This window comes from Hibiscus syriacus, unplaced genomic scaffold (assembly GCF_006381635.1).
Source record: "Hibiscus syriacus cultivar Baekdansim isolate YM2019G1 unplaced genomic scaffold, ASM638163v2 tig00116971_pilon, whole genome shotgun sequence".
Classification (NCBI taxonomy): domain Eukaryota; kingdom Viridiplantae; phylum Streptophyta; class Magnoliopsida; order Malvales; family Malvaceae; genus Hibiscus; species Hibiscus syriacus.
The window spans coordinates 5,990,534-6,011,049 of NW_024063495.1; positions in this window are offsets into that span (position 1 = coordinate 5,990,534).

Sequence of the window (20,516 nt, forward strand, 5' to 3'; positions counted from 1 at the left end):
ATCTTAAAGGGGGCGCGTCATTTACCAGTCACGGCGTTGGTTAAAACGACTTATTTTCGTTTGGGTCAACTCTTTGCAAAGCTCGGTGGACAAGCTCTTACTTGGATGCAAAACGGACATATTTACCACCCAAGACTAGTAGTTGATTTACAGAAAAAAGTGGCTGCATCAAATGAGATGTTAGTTACAAATTTTTCTTGCACCCGTGAATTGTTTCGTGTAACCGAAATGCCACGTCCGCTGCAAGGGATTGGAGCTAACTCTTTCAGAGTTAATCTGCAAGAGAGGTGGTGCGATTGTGGTTTCTTTCAAGAACTCAAATATCTATGCTCTCATGTCATTGCTGCTTGCTCACATTCGCATTTGAACTACAAAAATTATGTTGATCCCTTATACCAACTTTCACAAGTATTCAAGGTATATGTTGAGTTTCCGCCCATAGGAAACGAAAGAGACCCAAATGAGATTCAAACTTGGCTTACAATTGTACCAGATCCATTGCTATTGAGGGACTCAGTCGTCGTCCAAAACTACTAGAATTGTGATATGGATATTCGGGAGAAGTCAACAGAACAAAAACGATGTGGGCATTGTAGAAACATCGGCACAATAGAAAAAAATGTCCACAATAGAAAAAAATGTTACAGCTCATACCATATAACCGTTAACTCTTATGTAATTAATATTGTATTTAAATGAATGTTTTTGGTTCTAATAATTTAATGTTATTGTATTTATATAATTTGTCAATGTATGTACACCTAAATAATTTTTTTAACTTTTAAATACATAAATATTTTTAATATATTTATTTATATAATTAATATTATTAGTTATAATTTTTTTAAAATATAATAATAATTCCACCTTCTAAGTAGAGAAAATATTAAATAAACAAATTAAAAGTTATTAAAAATTTTATGTATACGATGACACATTTCATGTTCTGATTGGAGGATTAAATTTATTAAATTAAATTTTCAATAAGACTAATTTCATAAAATATGTAAGTCTTGAAGATTAAATATGTAATTATACTAATTTATTAACTTATGCATCAATATTTTCGTTAAATATTGATAAGAGATGACTAGATTGATAACATTTAAATAATTAACTGATAAAATTAATAGATCGATAATCAAAATCAAAATAATAATATAACCATATGTAATATATAATTTCATACATTTTTCCTATAACTACAATAAAGTCAAAATTGGTTTTCATATATTGTTATATCATATTAATGTAGATAATTCACTCCACCTTTAACACACATTAACAAAATACATTTGATAATTCTTACATTATAATCGAAATACTTTACATAATATATTATTAATTTATAATAATAATAAAAATAAAATATTTATTATTAAACAAAATACGTGGCAGTCGAGCTGGCGAAAGACGCGTCCTCGGGGATGTGCCTTCCACACGTTGCATCCAACTCAGCGAAAACACGGGTAAAGCGCGTCCCCGGGGACGCGCCTTTCGTCAACTCAGCCGAAAGGGTGCCACTTCGGGAAATATATATTAAACGATGCCAAAAAGGTAAATATTCGTTAAAGGCGTGTGTCAAATAGCCGAAAGTGGAGACGTGACGGCACTTGATATGATTAAAAACCACGTGGAGTTTGGATCTAGGATCTAGGATCTAGGATCTAGGATCTAGGATCTAGGATCTAGGATCTAGGATCTAGAGATTAGGGTAGTGATCCTTTGAAATCGCATCACGTGGCGCCGCGCGCTGTTTGTTTTTGAAACGCTTGTATTACCTGATGGATTGGTAGGACACGTGTTTTATTCTATTGGGTCGCGTGTAGGATTCGAATGTCCACATTTTCAGCCACGCACATCAAAATCAAAATCAAAATCAAAATCAAAATTGATTCACTAGTGTGGTGATAAACATTAAAAAGATATTCCATGAATATAATGCAATAATTAATGTTTGTATGATTGATTTGTTTAATATTTTATATTAATATAGCGATCGGGAGATTGAGATATTTTGGCTAAGATATCTGATTGGTAGACAGAATAAAGTAGATTGACTTGGAAGCAGAGTGAAATTCATTTTAATCCATAGGTATTTTTGACCACGTGGAAACTGCAAGTGCAAGAAATCAGGTCTTTTAGACACGTGGAGTAATGGTTTCAAATTAAATCAAGAACCTGTGGATTTCCTTTTTAACTCTCCTGGTTCTTGTACCCGCCGACCAATGACCAAAACACTTTATATTAAATTATTTTTAAGATAAATTCTAAGTTTAATCTTAATGTTAATAGGGAAAGAGAAATGAGAACTTCAAACTAAAAAAAGTATTTTTAATAAATCTAAAACTTACAATCTAAGAAAATATAATGAAATAAATTTAAGTAATTTAATCAATTGACTAAATATAAATTTGCTCTTATATATTAAACTGCTACATCATATAAATTGATTATATTTGCATATTTTATATTGAGGTGGCACAATTAGGGTGCTCAAAATTGAGTACCTGCAGCTTCAGCTACCTGAAGTATTGGGTACTCGAGTTATTCGGGTATCAAAAAATTGACACATGACTCGGTCTGTAACATCAGGATACCTGCAAGTCGGGTACTCGCATAATCAGGGTACTTACTGATTCGAGTAATAAGGTATCTGATTCTTTTTTTCAAATTAAAAAAATTGTAATAATTTTTATGTAAAATTAAGATTCGAACAAACTTAAATACTTTAAAATCCGAATTACATAAATTAAAAATAAATTTTAAAAAATTAAATTGCATAATCCAAATATAAAACTTAAATATTAAAATTTTAAAGCAAAATGAAACTAAAGAAATATATTAAAATATATTAAAAATTTAAATTAAAAAGGTACAAGGTACTCGGTTAAGTCATATTTTGTGATCCGGGTTTGATATGAAAATCCGAGAAAAATAACGGGTCAGGTACCTAACCCGAAAATTCGAATACTTTCAATATAAATACCTAACAATTTTCAATCGGATCGGCGAGTCAACTGGCCGAATCATTGGAATCGGGTATTTTTAAACAACTCTGGTCACAATAAATTAAATGATATATTTCAACATAAAAGCATAAAAAATTAATATCAAGCTAATATTATTAATATATTTTTTTGAAGGAAAATATTATTAATATTAGATTGGATTGGGCAAAACTCTCGAGATATTGTTCTCGAAGAAATTATTTCACGAGATAATGCACTCCCTAGATTAATTGCTCAAATAAGCTGAAAGCCACACTGTTGGTCGTAGGTCGCCATGCCATCCGGGCGACCTACTAGGTCGCCATGGCTTTCCGGCAAGCTACGAGAGAGATTAACTTTGCATGTGCCATGCATGTCACAACACGTTGGGCATCCGAGGTTATCCGAGCGAGGCCATCCGACCGAGGGCATCCGACCGAGGCCATGCACGTCCCAACACTCCCATGTATAGGTCGCCATGGCTTCCGGAGGTCGCCATGCACGCCACTAGCTTTGCTCCCTCGTTCCACAGCTGCTACCTCCTGCTCCCTCGTGCCATAGCTTCGAGACTATCCCCTCCCACTATCATAGCTCCATTGTTGCAGTGTAAAATCAGCTGCTGCATGCAGCAATTAGTGTTGTATTATTGCAGCGTTGAACGGTTGAAAAATTTGCATCCTTCAACGTCAATTATACAGCTCAAAAATTGATTACAACGTAGTGCAAATATCATTATATATTGGATATGAGGGGTTTAGGGTAAAAGCATAAGAAAGAAAGAAAATTTGTTGAGAGAAAGGAAAGGAAAGGAAGAAGAAGAAAGGAAGATAAAGGCTCAAACATCGTTCGTGAGGTAGTTTTTTTATTGTTTAATTTAGTTTATTATATGAAATAATTAGTTTGTTAGTTTGTTAGTTTAAGGTTTAGGGTTTAAGTTATTTAATTAGTTTGTTAGTTTAAGTTATATTATTTAGTTAGTTAGTTTGTTAGTATAAATTATTAGTTTGTTAGTTTAAGTTATATTATATTAGTTTGCTAGTTTAAGTTATATATTAGATTATATAAAACATTAGTTAATTTGTTTCTTAGTTTAAGTTATTAAATGTTAACAAAATATTTAATTAATTTGTTAGTGAGTTTAAACGTATATTAGGTTGTTTGTTGAAGTTTAAGTTATATTATAAAAAAAGGGATTAGTGTTTAATTAGTTTGTTAGTTTGTTATTTAAACTAAGTTATATTATAATAAAGAAATAATTTATTAGTTTAAGTTATATTATAATATAATAGATTATATAAAATTAATTTTTTTAATTTATTGTTGTTTAAAGAAATATTTTTTTACACGTATAGGGCATTATTCCATAAGATTTGCCCACGTACAGATTGATTCGAAGAAAGAAACAAGAAAGGAAATGAAAGGAAATGAAGAATGCATAAATACAGGGGTAATTTATTATTTTTTGTTGTTGTGTATGTATAAATTAGTTAGTTAGTTAGTTTATATTAGATTAAATAAAATTAATTTGTTTAATTTATTCTCGTTTTAAAAAATATCTTATCTAATTTTTTTAATCTAACATTTTTTTTGTAGGGAAAATAAACAACAACTTTTTCACGATTGTCCATTATAATAGACAGATTATGGAAAATGAGGTCGGAGTTGTTTTTCAATCTGAAAACCCAATAAATATGATGTTAAAAAAGACATCACATTTGTAGAAATGAAGTAGAAGATTGAAAGAAAAATTTGAGGTACAGTTGATGGTTTGAGGTACAGGTTTATGATATGTCCCAACCCAGTCAGATATGTTGCAGTACCAGTTGAAGGAGATTATGATATTGGAACCGTGATTGGATTACATGAGTCAACCAATATAGCAGTTATTGAGTTATTTGTTGTTATGCGTAACATATGTGATGTTCCTGGGTCATCAAGAGATGTGGCTTAAAATCCATCTGAAATGGTTTTCGATAGTGAGTTTGAGTACCCAAGATACATGTTCCAGAACAGTTTTATGGAACTATTAGAAAGTGAAAATGAAGTCGGAGGAACATCTACAATAGCAGAGTATGAGACGAGAAACATACCGGAATTGGTTGTTGATATTGATGCTAAAAATCGATGGGGAGAAATTCATGATGATTCAAGCGAAGATGGAGAAACCGAAGAACTCGTTTTGGGCGACGATGAAATTTTTTTCGGTAAAGGTGCAATTGATGAAGTTCTGACACCGTATGAAGCTACTCCTCACATGTACGAGATAGAATATGATGCGATGAGGGCACCTGAATTCCCAGACATGCCACATTTACCTCCATACCAAATGATTGAATCATTCGATAATTCTGGTGAATTTTCAATTGGGGTGCAATTCAGAGGAAAAAATGAAGATACGCTGGTGATTAAAGAGTACTACATCAAATGCCATGTTGCAGAGTCAAACTAGAAAACCGTATACGCGAAGTGTGTAAAATATGGCCCAAAGTGCAAGTGGAAGATCAAAGTGTTGAAAAATAAAAGGCACGATGCTTGGGTCATCACGAGGTACAATGGTCCGCACACATGTTTGCGAAACTCCATCGAACAAGACCACCGACTATTGGACTCCGATGTAATATGCGAATACGTGAAGGCGATGGTTGAAAATAATCCAGGATATCTTGTTTAGTGTTAGCTGCATATATTCGAAGCCAATTTGGATATCAAGTAAAATACGACAAGGTGTGGAATGCGAAGATGAAGGCAATGAAGCTGACATATGGAGATTGGGATACATCGTACAATGAGCTACCACATTTGCTACAAGCAATGAAGCGATTTATCCTAGGAACCATAGTGAAGTCTCAAATCATGCCCACATATGACGAAGAAGGTCAACTTGTGCCAGGGAAGAAAATATTCCATAGACTATTTGGGGCATTCAAGGCATATATAGAAGGATTTCCATTTTGCAAACGTATGATCCAAGTAGATAGTACGTGGTTGTATGGTCAATATAGGCATGTACTCTTGATGATAATAATGATTTAATAATGATTTTATAATTATTAGTAATAATGATTTATTATTATTATTTAATGATTTGATATTAATATTTAAGAGATTCGAACGTTAACCATTTATTTTTTAGCAAATAACAAATCTTTTCATATTTAAATCAAAACACAAAGGATTTTTTTTTAATAATTATATGATTTTGTAATGATTTGATAATAATGATTTTAATATTTAATGATTTGATTATTTAGTAATGATTTGATAATAACCATTATAATAATGATTTAGTAATAATCATTATAATAATGATTTAATAATAATTTAGTAATGATTTGATAATAATGATTTATTATTAATATTTAATGATTTGATACTAATAATCATTATAAATATGTCGAATTTGTTAAGGTTAAAAAAACTAGTCTAATTTCAATATTTAATTTGTAACAAATAACAAATGAGTTTACAATTGTTGTCGATGCCGGGGTGTTGTTGAATGATAATGTCGGGGCGGACGTCTGATGCATTATGGCCATTGCGGTTGCTCAGGAGCATAGTACCCATCCTCCTCATGCATTGGGGCATTTGAACTGCCATTCCACCAGTTTGCGATTCCATCCCACTAGCAAACGTTGACTGAAAAATACTGGTATTTGACATCATAGATGTCATTTGGTCAAAGTCATACGTCGACTCAAACATGTGAGATTAGATGGGTGCTTCAGGCTGCACAAACTTTGGTATGTATGCCGGGACAGTAGAATCATCAAATGCGTGATGCAACGATCCCGCATCGTCGGACGGTTGCGGTGCGCTGTTATCCACATCGGTCATTTCCACTTCAGGTTGTTGAGATGAACTCCCACTCCCACTCAGTAGAGAGTATTCAGCTTTACCAAATCTTTTCTTAAACCTCAAAAAATGTCGCATCTCTACCATTGTTGTCAAGAACGACTTTCCATTATCCCAAAAATAAGTAAGGTAAGTCGAAGTCTCAAAATTAAAGTTGTCGTCTTGAATGAGGTCAAGAGTTGGCATAAATGAAGTCCTATTATTCCAAGCATTAATGTAGGTTGCATGCTTCTCAACCCAATTCACCTTTTCTTTATGGCGACCATCAAATCTGTGCAGGTGGTCATGCGTCTTAACCCAATTCACCTTATGACGACCATCTAAGTTTTGGAAGGTCATGATCCCATAGACTCCGTGGAATAGATTGGTGGAAGTGGAATTGCCTCAGCACTCTATCACCAAATTGGATCTCAACAAAAGCAAAATTGATCAATAGTGTAACAACACACCAATATTGAAACCCATCTAAAACATTGTGCGACACCAACACCAAAATTTCTTCATTCATGTATGGTCTCCAACTAAACTGTACAATTAAATTAACAATAAAATTGATTTAAATCAAATAATATTGTTAATTTAAATAATAAATAATAATAACAGATTATACATACCTCATTTTTGGCCTTAATGTCTATCTTCAGCCTGAACTCTTTAATGTTGTTGAACACCAACCCCGTTTCTTCAATTTTATGCCTCCATCTGTTTATCAATCAAAACAAAAATATGGTCATTTTGTTCAATATTTTTAATCAAAATAAATAATTTATAATTAATATTTTATATTAAAATAGAGAAATCATATTACCTTCTGGCAAGTAGAAAGTCAACCTAAGTTCGACTAATCGGTGTAAAAAATGGAAGCCTATGCTAAGCCCATGATTGTAGCAGCAGCAGACATCTACCGATTTCTAATGTATTATTATCATTCACGACTAATGACGCCTTGCACATCTCACGGTACAAGAACGCCAATATCGTCGATGCCTAGCTATATTGCATACTATTCTCAAAATTTCTTAAAAAAAGAAGATACTGAGTGTGAACATAACTACCAGATTTATCCGGCATCAAAATTCCCCCAATCAATTGTAATATATATGCTCGTGTTGCATATATAATTTCGTGCTCCGTACTATTTGGTTGAAGCTGAAATTCATTCTTCAACTATGACAACCTCACACGCCACCCTTTACACTCTGGTGGTATGAGCGTTTTCCCAAGAAACAAACTGCAAAGTTGTGCCACATTATTAAACTCATTTGTCATTACCACCGGCATCCCATTAGTTTGGACCCCGAGTTGCATTGCCACATCCTCCAGAGTAATCGTACATTCACCATACGGAAAATGAAACGTGTGTGTTTCTGGTCTCCAACGTTCAATCAACGCACTGATTAAATCTGGGACCAACTTGTAATCTCGCACAAATGTTACATACCAAAATTCAGCCTCTTGCAGGTTTTCTTCTATCAATCGGTGTGGCTTGGGTACTTTATGTAGCCGATGACGAAGGACTCGCTGCTCGTCCTCCTGCAATTAAATAATGCAAAAAATTTATCACAATCATAAAATAATATTAAATATTTATTAATAATAATTTATTAAACAAATATTTTATTCACCATTATTCCCAAATGACTTGAAATATGTTCATTGTCAAGTCTCAACAGTGGAATTTGGCTAGCCATTCGAATGAATCTGTAAAAAAAATTAAACAACAATATTTAAAAAATTATTTAATATAATCTAATGTTAAGTAACTAACTAACTAACTAATTTACAACACAACAAAAAAAATTAATATAATAACTTATAATATAATAAACTTATAAAGTAACAAACTAAACTTTTTAAAATAGAACTTAAACGTGATTTTTTTCTTAAACAACTAATAAACTATTCTTTAATATAACTTCAACTAATAAACTATTCTTTAATATAACTTAAACTAATAAACGATTTTTTAATTATAATTTACTACTAAATAACTAATTAACTAAATTTTTTATATAATATAAGTTCAACAAATCATATGACAACTTAACTATTTAACTAACACAAACTAATTACATTTTTTTTATATATAACTAACGACTAACAAACTAACTAATTATTTTTATTAATATATAACTATCAAACATACTAATTAAATAATTTTTTATTTCTATATGATATAACTTAAACTAACAATAATATAACTTAAACTAACAAACTAATTAACTAATTTTTTGTTTTACCCTAAACCCTAAAGTAACAAACTAATAATTTATAATAATAAACTAATTTAAATAATTATTCTTTTATATAACTTAAAATTAAACTGATAAACTATTTTTTATTATAATAAAACTTAAACTACTAATAAAATAATTAACTAAATTTTTTAATATAATATAAATTCAACTCAACAAACAAATATAACTTAATTTTTTTAACTAACTACAAACTAATTAACTATTTTTTATATATAACTAACGACTAACAAACAAACTAATTAATTATTTTTTTAATATATAACTATTAAACAAACTAATTAAATAATTTTTTATTTATGTATGATAGAACTTAAACTAACAATAATATAACTTAAACTAACAAACTAATTAAGTAATTTTTTTTATCATAAACCCTAACCCTAACCCTAAACTAACAAACTAATAATTTAAAATAATAAACTAGTTTAAATTAAATAAAATGAAAATTTACCTCGATGTTTGTCGGACTCCCTTTTTTCTTCTTCCTCTTTTTCATTTCCTTTCTCTCGGCACTCTTCTCCCTTTCTTTCTTATGCTTCCCTAACCCTATATCATACCCCCTATATATTAAAGAGGGCCGACTGCTTCAATTCATGCACCAATAATTGAAGACATCATGAGCCGTTGATTCTTGTGGATTGCAGCAATAATTGTTGCATGAAGCAGCAAATGATGCTGCATGAAGCAACGAAAATTATGCTGCAATAATGCAGCGAATAAAGGTGCATGGAGCAGACGAGCATGTAGTGGAGAGCAGGCGAGCATGCAGCAGGGAGCAGGTGTAGGAATCTTGCGGGGACCATGTTGCCCAGTGTGTAACAGCCTCAGTACCGGGTTAGTGACTAAATTATAAAACTTCAGAATTTGGTGATTTAAAATAGAATGATTGAATAGTGTTGTAATTTGGTATAGGGTTAAATTGCAAGGAAGATGGAATTGAAGGATAGAATGATCATTTGTAAGGGAAAATAATTAAGATTTCTTGTAATTATATTAGCTACACTTGGAAAGAATGAAGAAAAACATAAGCTTCCATAATTCTCTTATTCTCTTCTTTCCTCCCAACGTGAAAACTCATAGCAAAGGTGAGATTTCTCATAAGCTAATCGTTTGTTAAAATTTAAGTATGGTTTTGCTCCTTAGATGCTAATTAAGCTTATAGAAAGCTTAATTTGCTTTAAATCCATAAGGTGAGGAAGTTATAAGAGATTAAAGAAAATAGGTTTTTAAATAAATTTATGGGAAAAAGTTGATAAGTTGAATTGAAGTTTAATTTGACTTGTCATCGTGTTAATTAAGGAATACAAAGTGTTAGAATTAGATTTGGAACATGTTGGAATTTGAGTGAGATTCTTGAATTTCATGTGGAGGAATGGATTTTTAAGTTTAAGAGGTATTAAATGGATATTAATTAGTTTAAATAGGTGTATAAGAGTTAAGAATATAAAAAGAGGGGAAATATAAAGTGTTGAGAAGATAATGAAGAGATTTTCGTGCTAAAATAACATTTTTGGGCTATGTGCATCGATGCACATTCAATGTGTATCGATGCATCAAGGGTAAACCCTAGAAATTATTCAATGTGCATCGATGCACTCCTTTAAAATAAAAACATCGAATGTCATCAGTGTGCACCCCCTAAAATACAAACATCGAATGTGATTTATGTACCGATGCATAGATAGTGCATCGATGCACCCGTCAAAGTATGCATCAATACATGGGGTAGTGCATCGATGCATGCCTTCATTAAAAGTTGAAAATATATTTCTTTTCAGCCTAAGGAGTGATAGCTTAGAATATATTAATTAGTATACTGATTAGTATCAATGTATTACTATATAGATATAGAACATAATTTCGTTCCGGAACAAACAAAGGATTAGGATCAAGTCAAAACAAGCAAGGCCAAGGTGAGGGCACATACTAGATAGAATTGTATGGAGATAAGACTTGCGATAAGTCTATCTCTTATAGTTGAATTCATGATTTCATATTCATGTACATACATTCACATATATATATATATATATTAAATCCAGTTATTTCATGTATAATTCATTTATGCTTTAATATGATATTATATGAAATAATGAAATTTTCAGAGAATCAATCCAGGTATGTGAAATAATGAAAGTGATCATATGTGTTTATATGAAAAGTGATGAAAAAGATATGAAAATGAGAAATGTATTCATATTTAAACCCATGTGAGTTACTATGAGAGCTATAAGTATAATTGGCATGCCAAGAGTCGAGGGATTATCAGTGGTCTTCGGGACATAGTGGTTCTTCGGAACAATTAGTGGTCATTCGGGACATAGTGGTCTTTCGTGATAAATATTCAGTGCCCCTTGAGGGAATTATACGAGCTGTGGTGACAACATAGTGTACAACCTCTATGTACTCACATACCTTTGTTCTCAATAATATACATGGGCAATCCAAAGATCAATTAAAGTGGAATTATTATAAGAATATATGTTTTATATGTGAATGTTACTATCATATATGTTATAGTGAAGTAGATGCATGCAAATAAAGATGTCATGATCAGATAGAAAGAATGCATGTTCATGAATGCATTATTTTGTATATATATTTTTATATTAAGCCTCACTAAGTCTATGACTTAGCGTGTAAGTAATTTACACGTAGGTACCAAAAATCAAGAGGAGCAGTAATAGAGGCGGCAAGGACAACATCACTACTAAAAGATCATATCAGAAGTAATTGACAAAGTAGGTATTTTGGTTGTGTATAGAGTGTTGGCATGTAATAAGTGGTTAATTAGGAATGCTCTGATCAATTTTGTATTTTGTGATCTCTTTTATGTAAATTAATGTATTTGGTTTGAATGAAAGTTTAAAATTTCTCTATTTTTCTTTAAGTGTCAAAGGTTGAAAAGTCAATGTGACACATCAGACTCGTATTCAGGTCGGATACGTGTTGAGGGTGTTACATTTAATGGTATCATATCTACGGTTTAGTCGATTCTCGGCATAAACCGAAGTCTAGAGTGTCCTATAAAGTATACATGCCAACAAAATAGTGAAAACTTCGTATATGGTATAATAGTAAGTATGTTGTTTTGCTGATAGAATGATATGGGTATGTTTTTATATATGTCCAGACATAGTAGCTCTAGAAGTGAAGCGGGAGATGATAGGCCCGCTGAAAGTAGTAATTCACCTGCCCTGGCCAGGCAGAGTGAAGATCAGGCACCCTTTAGAGTGCCTGTAAGTGATCAAGATGTGTTCTTCAGAACACTGGATGCGGTATTGGCGCGTTTTCAACATTCTGTTACTTCAACTCTAAGAATGAATGTTACGAAGGAGTTGAAGGGTTAGGAGCACCAGAGTTTAGAGGTGAAGTCGAAGAAGGTCCTTTTGTTGCGGACCTTTGGCTTAATGATGTAAAAATCATGCTAGAGGGACTTCATTGTTCCGATCCAGAAAAGCTGGATGGAATAGTCTCATTGCTCCGAGGGCAAGCAAGGATTTGGTGGACCAATGTTACATTGAGAATGTCTGGTGATCAAGTAACTTTATCTTTGTTCTTAGAAGAGTTCAAGCATAAATACATCGACGATTAATTCATTAGACAAAAGAAGCAAGAGTTTATGAACTTGAAGTAATAGAATCGTACAATGTATGAGTACGAATGTGAATTCTACAAGTTGAACCGCTTTGCTGCTGAGTTAATTCCTACATAAAAGGATGTTTGTGATTGGTTCGTGGAAGGTTTACGTCCAAGACTGAAGGAAATGTTAATTGTGTTAAATTTATCCTCATTTAAAGAAGTGGTAAACCGTGCTAAAGCTCTAGAAAGAGCTCAGAATGAAAGGTTTGGAGATTCGTGGGCTCAGACATAAAAAAGAACATGTGCATCATCGAGTTCGACACCATCAAAAAGGGGCAAAGATGCTGGTCCTCGACCCCAAGTGAGATCAGAGTCAGTTGCATCCTTTGCAAGGGGATCAAATCAGATGAGGGGTCGACAGACACAATTAGTGGGATCTGGAGCTGGGAGATCTAACCCGAGCCAAGTCAGACAATGTCCACATTGTGGAAAGAACCATTCGGGGATATGCAGGATGATTTCTGGAGCCTGTTTTAAATATGGGGAAACCATACATTTTGTTCGAGATTTTCCCATGTTAGCGGATGAATATGCTCAGCCATAGAGGCATGCCTCGGCTACACAGAGAGGAAGAGGTAGAGGTAGGGGAAGAAGTCAGTCAGAATCCTCGACTCCACAAGAGATACGCTTCACAGCTCGGGTGTATAATCTCAAGACTAGCGAGGATAAAGATGACCCAGAAATAATAGCAGGTATCTTTCAGTTGTATGACAAGAATATGCTTGTACTGATTAATTCAGGGTCTACATATTCTTACATTTGTAGTAAGTTAGTAAAAAAATTGAATATTCCGTTATAATCTACTAGCAGTGAGGTAATAGGGACTAATATGTTAGGACGCATTGCTCGAGTTAATATGATATGTTGAGGGTGTCCCATACAGATTCAGGGAATTAAATTCCCTGCTAATATGATAGAATTACCTTTTAACGAATTCGAGGTGATACTGGGAATGGACTGGTTATATCGTTATTACGCTAATGTTGACTGTAGACTGAAAAAAGTAACATTGAGAAGTTCAGAAGATATAGAAGTTATTGTATTTAGTGAAGAATGAAACCCATTGGCTAATGTAATATCAGTGATGTCGACAAAGAAGTTATTGCTACAGGGATGTCAAGGGTTTATTGCAAGTGTGCTATGTGTGAGAGCAAAAGAGAAGGGGATAGAAGAAATTCCTACAGTCAGAGATTTTTCTGACGTTTTTCCTGCAGAGTTACCAGGTTTGCCTCCAGACAGAGAGGTAGAATTTCAGATTGAAGTAATGCCAAAAACTGTACCTATTTCCATGTCACTATATAGAATGGCCCCAAAAGAGTTACAAGAATTAAAGATCCAATTACAATAATTACTGGATAAAGGGTTTATTAGACCGAGTGTTTCACCATGGGGAGCTCCAGTTTTGTTTGTCAAAAAGAATGATGGATCCATGCGTCTTTGCATTGATTATAGGAAACTTAATAAAGTGACCATTAAGAACAAGTATCCACTCCCCCGAATTGACGATTTATTTGATCAGTTAAAGGGTGCTTCAGTGCTTTCGAAGATTGGTTTACGTTCTGGTTATCATCAATTGAAGATTCAAGATAAAGATACTCCAAAGACGACATTCAGAACGAGGTAAGGTCAATATGAGTTTATTGTGATGCCGTCTAGAGTTACAAATGCTCTAACTGCTTTCATGGATTTGATGAACTGAATATTCCAACCCTATCTGAATCGATTCACTGTGGTATTCATTGATGATATTTTAGTGTATTCGAAGTCGGAAGAAGATCATAGTTCCCATTTAAGGATCGTTCTACATATTTTGAGAGAAAAGAAGCTTTATGCCAAACTCTCCAAATATGAATTCTAGTTGAAGGAAGTGAGGTTCCTTGGACATGTAATTTCTGCCGAAGGAATTCGAGTGGATCCTCAAAAGATTAAAGCCATTTTAGAGTGGGAAATTCTAAAGAATGTGTCAGAAGTCCGGAGTTTTCTGGGGTTAGCTGGTTATTACCGAAGGTTTGTTAAAAACTTTTCGATAATAGCATTACCCCTAACTAAATTATTGAGGAAAGAGGTAAAATTTGTATAGACTCCGGAGTGCCAAGAAAGTTTGGAAAGGCTGAAAAAGGTTTTAACAGAAGCTCCAGTGTTGATTCAACCCGAGTCTAACAAGAACTTTGTAGTGTACAGTGATGCGTCTCATAATGGGTTGGGATACGTGTTAATGCAAGAAGGCAAAGTGGTGGCCTATGTTTCGAGACAATTGAAACCTCATGAGAAGAATTATCCCACACATGATCTAGAGATGACTACAGTAGTATTTGCATTTAAGTTATGGCGTCACTATTTGTATGGTGAGCGATGCTATTTGTATACGGATCATAAGAGTTTGAAATATTTGATGACTAAGAAGGAGTTAAATTTAAGACAACGAAGATGGGTGGAATTCTTAAAGAATTATGATGTAGTGATCAATTTTCATCCGGGGAAAGCGAATGCATTAAGTCGAAAGACGTTTACATCCTTAAGAGCTTTGGATGCCAGACTATCCTTAAGATGAGACGGTGTCATATGTGTGGAATTGACTCTCAAGCCATCATGGCTAGATCGAAATAAAGAATTGCAAGCTAGAGATGAAATATGTTTAAAGAAGTTACAGCAGATAAGGAATGGAGAGGTTATAGATTATGAAGTGAAAGTTGATGGGAACCTATATTATCAAGGGAGGCTAGTGATTCCAGATGATGATGAGTGGAAGAAAGACTTGTTAACGGAAGCTCAGTGTAGTCCATTGACTATGCATCCGGGAGGAAATAAAATGTATATGGATCTCAAGAGTCGATAATGGTGGCCTGGAATGAAGAGAGACATTACGGAATTCGTATCTAAATGTTCAGTGTGTCAGCAAGTTAAAGCTGAACATCAAGTTCCGTCAAGACTGTTGCAACCTATGTCTATTCCTCAATGGAAATGAGAGAATGTAACAATGGATTTTGAAACGGGATTACCTTTGACCCCGAATAAAAGAGATTCCATTTGGGTGATTGTAGACAGATTGACTAAGTCAGCTCATTTTATTCCGGTACGAGTTGAATTTTTCATGGATAAGTATGTTGAGTTATATATCATAGAGATTATACGTCTACATGGTGTACCTATTTCTATTGTTTCGGATCGAGATCCTAGATTTACTTAACAGTTTTGGAAATCATTACATAAAGCGTTGGGAACTTGGTTAAACTTTAGTACAGCGTTTCATCCACAAACCGATGGGCAATCCGAGAGAACAATCCAAATTTTGGAGGATATGTTAAGAGCTTGTGTTATCGAGTTCAAATGATCATGGGAAATGTACTTGGCTCTTGTTGAATTCGCGTACAACAATAGTTATCAATCAAGCATCAAAATGGCACCTTATGAAGCTCTTTATGGAAGAAGATGGCGTACGCCTCTAAATTGGTTTGAGCTTAGAGATAAAGAAATTCTTGGTCTGGAGTTGATCAAGGAAGTGGAAGAAAAGGTTCAAGTAATTCAAAGTAATCTCAAAGCAGTAGCTGATAGACAGAAATCATACGCGATTCTAAAGAGAAAAGAGATCGAATATCAAGTAGGTGATCGAATATCAAGAAGGAGATAAAGTGTTTCTCAAAGTGTCTCCTTGGAAGAAGGTTTTTAGATTTGGTCGAAGAGGAAAATTAAGTCATCGATTTATTGGACCTTATGAGATTGTAAAGAAAGTTGGACCAGTGGCTTATCAATTGGCATTACCACCTGAAATGGAAAAGATTCATGATGTCTTCCATGTCTCAATGCTTTGGAAGTATAGATCTGATCCCTCCCACATTGTGACTCCAGAAGAGATCGAGATTCAACCGGATTTGACTTATGAGGAAGAACCGGTTCAAATTTTAGCTCATGAAATTAAGCAATTAAGGGACAAGACTATTCCATTAGTCAAAGTATTGTGGAGAAATCACAAAGTAGAGGAAGCAACATGGGAGCGTGAAGAGGATATGAGGAATCAGTACCCCCATCACTTTGTGTAATGAAAATTCGAGGGTGAATTTTCTTAAAGGGGGGAGATTTGTAACAGCCTCAATACCGAGTTAGTGACTAAATTATAAAACTTCAGAAGTTGGTAATTTAAAATAGAATGATTAAATAGTGTTGTAATTTGGTATAGGGTTAAATTACAAGGAAGATGGAATTGAAGGATAAAATAGTCATTTGTAAGGGAAAATAATTAAGATTTCTTGTAATTATATTAGCTTCACGTGGAAAGAAGGAAGCAAAACATAAGCTTCCAGAATTCTCTTCTTCTCTTTTTTCCTCCCAACGTGAAAACTCATAGCAAAGGTGAGATTTCTCATAAGCTAATCGTTTATTGAAATTTAAGTTTGGTTTTGCTCATTAGATGCTAATTAAGCTTATGGAAAGCTTAATTTGCTTTAAAGCCATAAGGCGAGGAAGTTATAAGAGATTAAAGAAAATAGGGTTTTAAATAAATTTATGGGAAATAGTTGATAAGTTGAATTTGAAGTTGAATTTGACTTGTCATCGTGTTAATTAAGGAATATGAAGTGTTAGAATTAGATTTGGAACATGTTGGAATTTGAGTGAGATTCTTGAATTTCATGTGGAGGAAAGGATTTTTAAGTTTAAGAGGTATTAAATGGATATTAATTAGTTTAAATAGGTGTATAAGAGTTAAGAATATAAAAAGAGGGGAAATATAAAGTGTTGAGAAGATAATGAAGAGATTTTTGTGCTAAAATAACATTTCTGGGCTATGTGCATCGATGCACATTCAATGTGTATCGATGCATAAAGGGTAAAACCCAGAAATTGTTCAATGTGTATCGATGCACATGAAGTGTATCGATGCACTCCTTTAAAATAAAAACATCGAATGTCATCAGTGTATCGATGCACAAGTGGTGCATCGATGCACCCCCTAAAATACAAACATCGAATGGGATTTATGTACCGATACATAGATAGTGCATCGATGCACCCGTCAAGGGATGTATCGATACATGGGGTAGTGCATCGATGCATGCCTTCATTAAAAGTTGAAAATAACTTTCTTTTTAGCCTAAGGAGTGATAGTTTAGAATTTATTAATTAGTATACTGATTAGTATCAATGTATTACTATGTAGATATAGAACATAATTTCGTTCCGGAACAAACAAAGGATTAGGATCAAGTCAAAACAAGCAAGGCCAAGGTGAGGGCACATACTAGATAGAATTGTATGGAGATAAGACTTGCGATAAGTCTATATCTTATAGTTGAATTCATGATTTCATATTCATGTACATGCATTCACACATATATATTAAATCCAGTTATTTCATGTATAATTCATTTATGCTTTAATATGATATTATATGAAAGAATGAAATTTTCAGAGAATCAATCCAAGTATGTGAAATAATGAAAGTGATCATATGTGTTTATATGAAAAGTGATGAAAAAGATATGAAAATGAGAAATGTATTCATATTTAAGCCCATGTGAGTTACTATGAGAGCTATAGGTATAATTAGCATGCCAAGAGTCGAGGGATTATTAGTGGTCCTTCGGGACATAGTGGTTCTTTGGAACAATCAGTGGTCCTTCGGGACATAGTGGTCATTCGGGACATAGTGGTCCTTCGGGACAAATATTCAGTGCCCCTTGAGGGAATTATACGAGCTGTGGTGACAGCATAGTGTATAACCTCTATGTACTCACATACCTTTGTTCTCAATAATATACATGGGCAATCCAAAGATTAATTAAAGTGGAATTATTATAAGAATATATGTTTTATATGTGAATGTTACTATCATATATGTTATAGTGAAATAGATGCATACAAATAAAGATGTCATGATCAGATAGAAAGAATGCATGTTCATGAATGCATTGTTATGTATATATATTTTTATATTATGCCTCACTAAGTCTATGACTTAGCGTGTAATTGATTTACACGTAGGTACCAAAAATCAAGAGGAGCAATAATAGAGGCGGCAAGGACAACATCACTACTAAAAGATCAGATCAGAAGTAATTGACAAAGAAGGTATTTTGGTTGTGTATAGAGTGTTGGCATGTAATAAGTGGTTAATTACGAATGCTCTGATCGATTTTGTATTTTGTGATCTATTTTATGTAAACTAATGTATTTGGTTAGAATGAAAGTTTAACATTTCTCTATTTTTCTTTAAGTGACAAAGGTTGAAAAGTCAATGTGACACCTCAGACTCGTATTTGGGTCGGATACAGGTTGAGGGTGTTACACAACGTAGATAGCGACCTACCCTTGCTCGCTCGCTCGGATGCCCTCGCTCAGATGCCCTCGGTCAGATGGCCTCGCTCGAATGCTCTCACATAACTCGCTCGGATGGCCTCGGATGCCCAGCGTGTTGGGACGTGCATGGCACATGCAAAGTTAATATCTCTCGTAGCTCATCGGGAAGCCATAGCGATCTAGTAGGTCGCCCGGATGACATGGCGACCTACAGCCAACACTGTGGATTTCACCATATTTGAGCAATTAATCTGGGGAGTGCATTATCTCGTGAAATAATTTCTTCGAGAACATTATCTCGAGAGTTTTGCCGATTGGATTGAATCCATCGATTAAATCGAGCAACCTTTTAAATACGATTCATATATGAATAAAAGATGTTAATGTGTCAAGCAAGATTCAATCTCGTGTTAATTGTTACCCAACAAGTTTTTTTATTTTTCATATTAATTTAATATCAAACTGTGAGGTTATACAATGATCATAATTATTTTATAATAATTCGATAAAAATAAATAAATTATAAAATAATCATTAAACTTATCAAACTTATATACTCATTATATGATTTCTTTTTTTAATTTGGAGTTAGTAGAATGTAGTATCTGTTCAAAAATAAGTTTCAGTCAAACTTATATACTCATTATATGATTTCTTTTTTTAATTTGGAGTTAGTAGAATGTAGTATCTGTTCAAAAATAAATTTCTGTCATTTGACATTTAATACTCACACATCTGACATTAATTGTGCTCAAACCAGAGATCTTAAGGAATAACAATAATTTATTTACCACCGAAGAGGCTGAGTTCGTGCAATGAATTACATGATTTAAAAATAAAAAAATAGAAATCTAACAGTATAATAATATTAATTATTATTGTTGATGGAATAAATTGGCCTAATTGTCATTTGCAATTCATCCATAATAGTTTAGGTAAAGAGTCATGATTGGTTTCTCTTTACGAGAGAGAGTTTATCATGAGAGTGAAGAAGAAGAGAATTGTTAAGAGACAATGAAGGTTACACCCTCTCTTCCAAGTGTGTTAGGGGTATTTATAGGGATCATATCATGGTGGTGTTAGACACATGATAATTATAAATATGTGTAGGACAACGTACTAAATAGATCTTATAGTCAAATCTTAAATTTTCGCTTGGCTATTTCATGTGAACCTATTAGAAGAATTGCGAGGGTTGTATTCGAAAGATGTGGACTCATTAGAGGCTTTGATAAGCAGAGAGGTCTATTTGGAGACCTTGACTTGTGGATAGCTAGCAACTTCCATGGATCATGTTTGATGGAGACTTGAAAGTTTCTAGAGATCATCTTGGGGTATAACAAGTTGTCCCTATTGGTCGAGGGAATTTTATATAGTGGCTTGATTTGAGACTTATTTGATACAATAAATATCTTAAAATTCTCATCTTTAGGATAGCGGTCGTTCATTTTTTTTAGAAGAGCTTGGTTGATGACAAATAAGT